The sequence below is a fragment of the Papaver somniferum genome, chromosome 2, assembly GCF_003573695.1.
Source record: "Papaver somniferum cultivar HN1 chromosome 2, ASM357369v1, whole genome shotgun sequence".
NCBI classification, from domain to species: Eukaryota; Viridiplantae; Streptophyta; class Magnoliopsida; order Ranunculales; family Papaveraceae; genus Papaver; species Papaver somniferum.
The window spans coordinates 159,374,776-159,383,611 of record NC_039359.1 but is presented as its reverse complement, the minus strand read 5'-3'; the positions used below and the strand labels follow the sequence as shown (position 1 = coordinate 159,383,611).

Here is an 8,836-nt window from a genome sequence, read left to right as displayed (position 1 = left end):
TATCACAATCGGAATCAGAAAGTCCAGGCACCAAATAACCTAAAATCAAGGATGAACCAACAACGCAACCACAATCTCCAAAATTAGCCCTGTCATTACTTCATCCATCCATCCCAAGAGCGCAATGGAGTTTGGTAAATTTTGAAATCCACTGGAGAGGTTAGATACTCATTCTTTTGGAGTCAGAACCTTATTACACATTCTGGAGAAGATCGATGGTGTTGTTGGGTGGATACATGAGAGAGCACCTACCTTAAGTTATCCTGGATTGCCTTGTTGTTGATTATAACTATTGGAGATTGCTTTGTTTCCATTAATGCTCGCTCTACCACCGCTAACAAATGACGAAGAGGAGCCAGATGCTGCAGATGAAAGTACGTAGCCGGACGAACAACAAAAACAGAAGAGGGTCGATACCCCTTTTCGTACGAACACAGTCTATAGAGTTTGAACAGAATAAGGATTCCTTATTGCTCGATGAACGGGAATAGATGACTAGGCGCACCACACTCATGCTCCATAGCCGAACAAGTAGTGTTCCAATATCTCCGCTTCATGACCGAACCAGCAAGTGCGCCAGCACGAATAACACCAGTCGCTCAACCTACAACGCTTCATGGCACCAGCACTCCGTGGTCAGGCCAACTCTCCATGGCTCTAGCACTCCGTGGTTAAGCCAACTCTCCATGGCTCCAGCACTCTGTGATCAACCCAACTATCAATGGCTCCAGCACTCCGTGGTCAAGCCAACTATCCATGACTCCAGCACTCCGTGATCAAAGCCGTGTTATCTTCGTTCATCCTGTGACCTATCGGCTTCATCCTCATTATTTGGTAGCCAAAGTTCCAAATGTTGTTTCCACCATTTCGCGGACTGAAGCCAGTTTTCCACCATTCCGCGGACTGAAGCCAATTTTCATCGCTCCATGGACTAAAACCAGCCGCCATTAACCTTTCCATAGCCAGCAGCGTCATAGCCAAGCCAAGCCAGCAACGCCGATGGCTCCATGGCCAAGCCGAGCCAAGCCAGCAACGCCAACGGATTCACGGCCAAGCCAAGCCAGCAACGCCAACGGCTCCACGCCCTAGCCAGCACCAACAACTTGCATCCTTCTCAGCGCCAACTTTTCCACTCCAGACAAGTGTCATCAGAAGCCCAAGCTAACTCCAACCACGTCCTAACCAATGCCCTAGTTAGCAGTGTCATGAACCATTCCTTAACCAGTAGCAAAAGACACCGCATTGGTGCCAATATCCCACGACTAAGACGAAATTATGCAAAAGTTGCCAACACAAGGATCACGGACTCCCCATGCCTTCTACCAAAGGTTAGTTGAATTTCCTTAGCAATCTTTTCACATCTTGCTCTTTTGATTGAACTCTTGTCTGTCACCATATCATACTTACCCCGCAACAATGCCACTTTTACGTGCTAAGCAGGGGACTTAATGTTGATGGTGGTTTTTAGCTTAGGGTTAAAATCGTAAAAACTTGCATCTGACGTCACTCTGCAAGGAAACGGTGACGTGAGTGCTAGCCTCTCTACCAGCATATTTACTGAGCCATTCAATATATTTACATGAAATTTATCCAGACTGGCGAATGTAGCAACCATCCCAAACACTCTGTAAATTTCGGCACCTCGCCAATACAAGACTCACTGAGTACTTTCCTGTGTTATGTTCCCCGAAGAAACCCTTAATATTGGTATGGCATGACGAATTTGTGTTCACTCGCAGCGGAGTATCATGAACCTCCAAGTACCAAATTTATGGACATCGCACGAAATGCTCAGATGGAAAGCACACTGCATTCTGTAGATAAGGATTTTTGTGGCAGCATACAAAATCCAGCCAACTATTGTGATAACTCATAAAAAACTCATAAACACGACTAAATTGCAAAATTAGGGTTTCACGCCCCGCGCAGTACACTAGAACCCGTTGGTCGAAAAACTATGCTTAGCCAAACTAGGCGATTAAATCCGCCAAAACACACTGGAAGTGTGGCCACGCCCTAGCTTGCCGTTTAAGGTTGCTTTATATCTGCCACAATCAAACAGAAGTGTAGCCACGCCCACGCCTGGACGGCCCTCTTACATTAACCAATCAGGTTACTTTAAACTCGCCACAATGTTGAAAAGAAGGAAACCGCGCCAGATGGCCGCAAAGCCAATTGGTTTCCCAAAAACGCACCAGCATGCAAGCAGCATGCCAAACATGCCAAACGCACATGCCAGATGCACATGCCAAACGCGCCAAACATGGCCACTCACCCCATGCGACGTTCCATATAGGCTAATTAGGGTTTCGACAATCCAAACCCTAATTTAGGCAAGATTTCCACACCAACGTGCCAAAATTTCACTGTCTATGGCTAAGCGCGCAACCGCGCCGAAGGCATGCACGAGCCATGCCAGCCGTGCCGTAATGCCGGTAGCGCAAGTTAAAGGCGCCACTTCCAATTAAAGGTAGCCATGATCGACGGCTACCTTTCTTCCTGAGATGCAATCTCAACCATCCAAGTTCGCCACCAAACTGACAGGCTTGTGAAAACTTTTGAGCGACCATGCCGCAAAACCCTAAACTTTGGCCGTGGAATCATACCCTAAATTGGCCACGGAGTCAAGCCCTAACCTTAGCCATGCCGCCAATCCCTAGCCTTGGCCATGCCGCCAAGCCTTAACTTTATTCACGGAGCCAAATCTTACACTTTGGCCATGCCACCATGCCGCAACTACTGGCATGCCACCATGCTACAACTACTGGCATGCCGCCATGCCACAACTACTGGCCAAGGCCACGGCCACTAGCATGCGGCTATTCCACGGCCACTGGCATGCCACCATACCACCATGCCAAAACTACTGGCATGCCACGGCTACTAGCATGTCTCTATTCCACGACCACTGGCATGACGCTATGCCACGGCTACTAGCATGTCGCTATGTCACGGACACTTGATGCCACCATGCCAAAACTACTGGCATGTCACTATGCCACGACCACTGACATGCCACCATGACACATCTACTAGCATGCCGCTATGCCACAGCTACTGGCATGCCACCATGCCACAGCTACTAGCATGTCGCTAGACCACGACCACTAGCATGTCGCTATGCCACGGCCACTGGCATGCCACCATGTCACAGCTACTGGCATGCCACCATGCCACGGCTACTAGCATGTAGCTACACCACGGCCATTGGCATGCCACCATGCCACATATACTAGCATGCCGCTATGCCACGACCACTGGCATGCCACCATGCCACGGCTACTAGCATGTAGCTATGCCATGGCCACTGGCATGCCACCATTCCACAGCCACTAGCATGTCGTTATGTTATGGCTCCACCAGGCGCTATTATGCCAATGGCGCCACTTATCTATACAAAAAGATGCGTCCATAATCAATGGCCACTCTTCCTCATGAGATGTAATCTCAACCATCAAAATTCGCCACCGAGCCGTTCAGCTCGTGACAAGTTTTAGGCGACTAGCCAAAACGAGCCTAGCATCACATATGTTATATACCTACGGCTAGCCTCTCATTTTTAACTTGCCACATGTAGCAAAGTGCTACATGTTTTCCACGAAAACACTCGAGACATCAAAACATGTCACAAACTGGGGGGATACTCATCAGGGTATTGGTCTGTGGGTTTACAGCGTGCGGCGTGCAATACGCCCGTTACAGAAAGTGTCATAAAGCGGGGAGGTTAGTAATGGCAAGAAGTAATGATGTAAACATATTCTTCATTATGGAAACATAAGTTCCAGGCGTTATCCGTTACTCCCTTCTTCCACCACTCAATCGTTTTCACTTCCCACAAGAGCAGGGTACGTTTTGTTGCGACTTGTATAAATATGTCTCACCTATTTTCCACCAAACAACAAGTTTTGGTCAGGAGAACAATACCACATCCAGAAATCATCTGACAGCTTTCTTTCAGCTAGCCAGTTCAACTTTCTGATACAAGTCACAAAACACCCACACTTCCATAATCAACTATTCTGGTCTCAACACTTTCTTCGCTTCCCTCCTTAAGTCCAACCCTTCTTCTTCACTTTTTGAGCAAAGCAAGCCTGGAACGACCATTTCTTGGTTTAGGCCAGGATTGTACAGATTGATCTCTCGAATCAAAAGTACTCCCATGCAGTACATTGTTTAGGGTTTAGATTTGTTTCTCACCCACACACCCAAAATTACCAAAATCGACAGAAACGGTCTTCACCCACAAACAAGGGGGTAACTTGGACTGGTATAATTTGAGTCTCCATGCTGAAAACACGAGTATTCGTCGGACATAGGTTGATTGTTGTCGATTTTGTTGGAGTTATCTATCGAGCTATAATAACCTGAACTCGACATATTATGTAGTATATATACTAAATTATGTATAGTGCATTAAATCCGGTTTACATTGTAAAGACAGTGAGTCTTTTTTATTTATTTTTGAAACTAAGAAAAAATCTAAAAAATTATTCTTGCATCAAAAAATTAAAAGTTATAATAAAGATTTACATAACGATTAATGACAAAAACATAAAGAAAAGAAATATTGTAATATCATTTTCAAATGCACTCATTTTTTGTAGATGTGTAGAGTTTTATAGGAACATATTCAAATTCGATACCATTTGATTTTTATTCACAAATTATTCACACAAAAAAACAAATACAAAAATGAGATGGTGAGAGAATAAGAGTGTAAAAGGATTGCATTTTTTATATCAGGATGGCACCAACCTAGTAGTTGTCACAAAAAAGGCACATTAAACATACCCAACGGACAACTACACATTTATCTCTTATCTCCTCGGTCCGGCCCCCTTTACCCAAACTGGTATTGATTACAAGTAGGGAACTTTTCTTTTGTGTAGCTTCATTCCAGAAAGCCATGACAAAACTAACACCAACAAAATGGAACTACAATTCCTTATTGCAAGTGTATTTCGTCTTTTGCTATGGATTTATTCATACATTTGGATATCGATTTCATTTTCAACCCAATTAAGAATACATGACAATATTGGAATACATTTATTTTCCTTTTCTATATGCAACCACCATGTCGTCAATATTGCGTTAGTTATGTGCAAAGAGTATAAGCAACTGTAATCAGTTTTTCTTTTTCTTTTTTTTGAATATAAGCAAGTCCTGTCTAAATCACAACAAAGAAATTAAAAAAAAAAAAAAAAAACAGCAACAAAGGTTAGGTCTACGGATGCAAACATTACAAACTAAGACTCCCTAGACAACCATGGATAGTTAGTCCTGTCTAAATCACAAGGATATGATTGTTTTCTTCTCAAACCATTGGAGCAAGTTTCCAAATTACAAGTTCAAAGAATATCAACATACTTACCAACCATTTCCTGGTTTTAGCAACACTTCAATTTCGGAGGTGCGCAACGGATATAGAAGCTGCACACTTCGCAACTTCTATATCCGTTGCACACCCGAAAATACGTTGCACTTAGTCTTAATTATTAGAAAAGATATAAAAAGGAAATAGAAACCAGGATATGCGTGTCTTTATTAAAGAGGGCTTAAATGTCTCTCTAATTCTTATTATCTTCTTTTTTCTTTCTTTTTTTCTTTTTTCTTCTTATTTTCTTCTCTCCCAGCATCGAGTTCTCCTCCCCATTTTTTCTTCTCATCTGAGTTCTGACCCAAGACAAGACCTCCAAATCAAACAACGTTTCTATCAATTAAATTCGTTCTTCTAAACCCTAGACTCGTGAATCAAAACTACTCCTGAAATTAAACCTAACATTTCAATAAACAAATCCTAGAAATCTTTTTTTAGTTAAGTTGAATGATTATGTACCTCCTAATCAAGACAAGTTTTCATAAATCAAAACCAATTCTCTTAAATCCTAGTCCCGTGAATCAAACCACTCCGGAAATCAAACCTAATATTTCAATAGACAAACCTAGAAATCGTGTTTTTTTTTTTTTTTTTATATATATGTTGAATGATTTGTAAGGTGTGCTTGGATCTATCCTGAAGTTTTTTTCTCTAGTGATGAACTAATGAATCATGTATGGTATGAATTTTATAGTCATAGATTTATTTCCCTTGCTAGGTTTAGGTTTTTTCTTATAATTATCCTTTAAAGCCGTAGATTTACAAAAAACAATCCTAATTGTTTCTTTGTTTGTTAATCAGCAGATGAAGATAGTTTATGGTGATTTATTTCCTGATTCATAACAACATCGTGCTCTCCCAGTTTGAGCTCTTGGGGCTTTGCTTTGATCTTCAATTTCTTGGTTTTAAGGGCGGAGAAGAAGGGATTTCTTGGTATTGTTTCATTATTGCTCATAAGGTCAGTCATATGCCTACCTCTTCTTGTTTTAACAATCAATTTATTTTTTTTCAATGATTGAGGCGAAAATTTTAATTTATGTCTCATTCTGTGGTTTTGCAGGTCCTAAATTTCCTACAACCGCAACCTTGGGTTGTGTATTCCGTTCACAGTTTGATTGGTGTTTCAATTGGTCGTCTTTGAGCGCTTAACTATCTACAACCGCAACCTTTTTATGTCATCTTTGAGCGTTTAACTATCTAAGCTACCCAATCAAAGTTCTCTTTACGATGTGCTGAATTTCTTCTCACAGGAAGTTAACGAGTGTGTTATTTCTTTCATAGGCCGTAGCTTGTACCATGTTTAATTTTTCCACTATTATAGCTTTTATCATGTTCTTTTTTTTTTTTTGAGTTTGCACCGCTTACTGTAGTCTTTGTCCTGTGGCTCCTGTCTTATAGTACAACATTTAACTTCAGAATGCAGGTCATATTACTTAGTAATTTGATGTTTCTTATGTATATGATGTGCTGGTCAGACATCTGTAGTTTTGTACCTTGGTCTTAGAGGCCCAAATGGTGCTGCATCGGGGGCAGGCATCTTCTTGATATCCAAGGGTTTGTTGTTGCTCAAGTGCTCTCTCTTTCTCTTCTCGTGTCTCTCTTGCACACGTAATTATTGAACAATAATTGAATTTCTAGCCGCATCTCATTATGATAACATCTAGGCTTATTTTTCTCTGCAACAATAATCGGGGCCATGGTTTCTTTGATAAACTTATCAGGTTCATTTTCTTCTTTCTTTCATGGAAGGGTAATCCAACTTTGGTAATTCATTGTATACAGATTATACCCATAAAGTGGACTTTCCACAAGGTTCTGCTAACACTCCTACTCAAAAGAGCTCTCATTGTCATACCATTTCTGATGAAAATGAAAAGTTCACATCTAATTCTATACTTGGGGTAATTTTTCATAAGGTATTGTTGGAGTGGCAGCAATTGCAGTACAATTACTTGTGGAGCATTGAAGGATTGCAGTTCTATTCCATGCTAACCGGTCGGTATTCCTATCCTCAACCAGCAATTAATATTTACTGCATATGTGAAGTAGTAACTTGAGATTTTTGAAAATGAAACAACATAAAAAATCAGCAAGGGATCCCATCACTAACAATCTGAATTGTCATGTCAACCCGCTCTTGTGTTGTTTGCAGGAAGAGTGTAAGGACCTACGCCAGCGTGTGAAAGATAGTCAGATGAAGAGGCTCACTTCTGTAAGTTTTAACTTTCCTTTTGTCTCCTGTTATAGTTACTTGCAAATGTTATATGAAATTCCAAAAATAGTAATTCATCATTCTAATCTCCTAATCATGAATTCACAGTTTCTTAAACAGATCCTAACGAAGTAGTCATATTAGTATATTGTCTCTGTTATTATTGCAACTAAACAATAGTAAACCAGTTGTATGAAACTCCATTGATTACCTTATAAATCCCCGTCCTTGGCTAGATTATATTCTAATTATTTTCATCGGATTGCTATTATTTAATACATGAGCTACATATTGGGAGACATATAATTATGTGATATAAAAATAGTGCTCGTCGTGAAACTGGTAACTGATTTGGGGCATCAAAAAAACTTTCTGTTTTCATGTATTCTGTTAATTGTCTGTTGATCAGATACTTACAGTTTTCTCCCTATTTGCCTTTCGGCAGTTGTATGTTGAAGGGAAGGCTAGACATCTGCACCAGGATATCACATGTGATGTAAGCTTTCTTGACCCTTGGTAAAAAATTTGAAGTATGGTGGTAAGTTTCTTCATTTTGGTTTGTGCCCATCCAGTTGTCAAGACTCAATTGTGTGAGGTTTCCTTTTTTCTTGATAAGATGGGACAGTAGTATACTAGAGGATTCCTAAATTGAACGGCAGAATCCAAATAAAAATGTAAAAGAAAAACCTGTTGTACAGGAGTATCATTTTAAATTCAAAGAAGTTTTGTAATAGGTCTTTAACTGTTGATGCATAAAATCCGTTTGCGGATGTATCTACTTTTAAATTTCTCATATATAGCAGCGCATTGTAGATTTTAACGTTTTCTTGAAACTTTTATTTTGTATTGCCTATGCTATTCTGGTTGTTGCCTATCTTAATTTACAAATTGTTTTCAGTGGACTGAAAGAGAGCTTGTTGCCTATCTTTAACTGTTGATGCGTAATTTGGAGGATAACTTCCGTGGGGTTTTGATTGGTGTTTATGGTCCTTGCAATGTGAACGAAAAAAAAAATTGTTTGGAGTTAGCCACCTTGCATGGTTACTGGAATGGAATGCCTTTGTGTTTCGGTGGAGACTTCAATGAAATAAGATACATGGTGGAGAGAAGGGGTTGTCGTAGAGCTTCGAATTCAGTGAAATTCTTTCATGACCTATGTAATGAGTTGGGCCTTATCGAGTTGCCTTTTTCCAGTGCGAAGTATACTTGGAGTAGACCACCTAACAAGAAGAGCAAAATTGATT

The 8,836-nt window shown here is 40.7% G+C and overlaps 1 long non-coding RNA gene across 2 annotated transcripts; it reads left to right on the top strand.

Moving 5' to 3' along the window:
* The first annotated feature begins 5,562 nt into the window (after positions 1 to 5,562).
* LOC113349569 lies at positions 5,563 to 8,453 on the top strand. 2 transcript variants are annotated; one of them, XR_003360269.1, is made up of 5 exons: positions 5,563 to 6,054; positions 6,185 to 6,338; positions 6,441 to 7,375; positions 7,533 to 7,592; positions 8,038 to 8,453. It is a non-coding gene; the product is annotated as an uncharacterized LOC113349569 (long non-coding RNA). The 2 variants fall into 2 exon arrangements; XR_003360268.1 differs by having other exon boundaries at positions 5,563 to 6,059.
* The last annotated feature ends 383 nt before the right edge of the window (positions 8,454 to 8,836 follow it).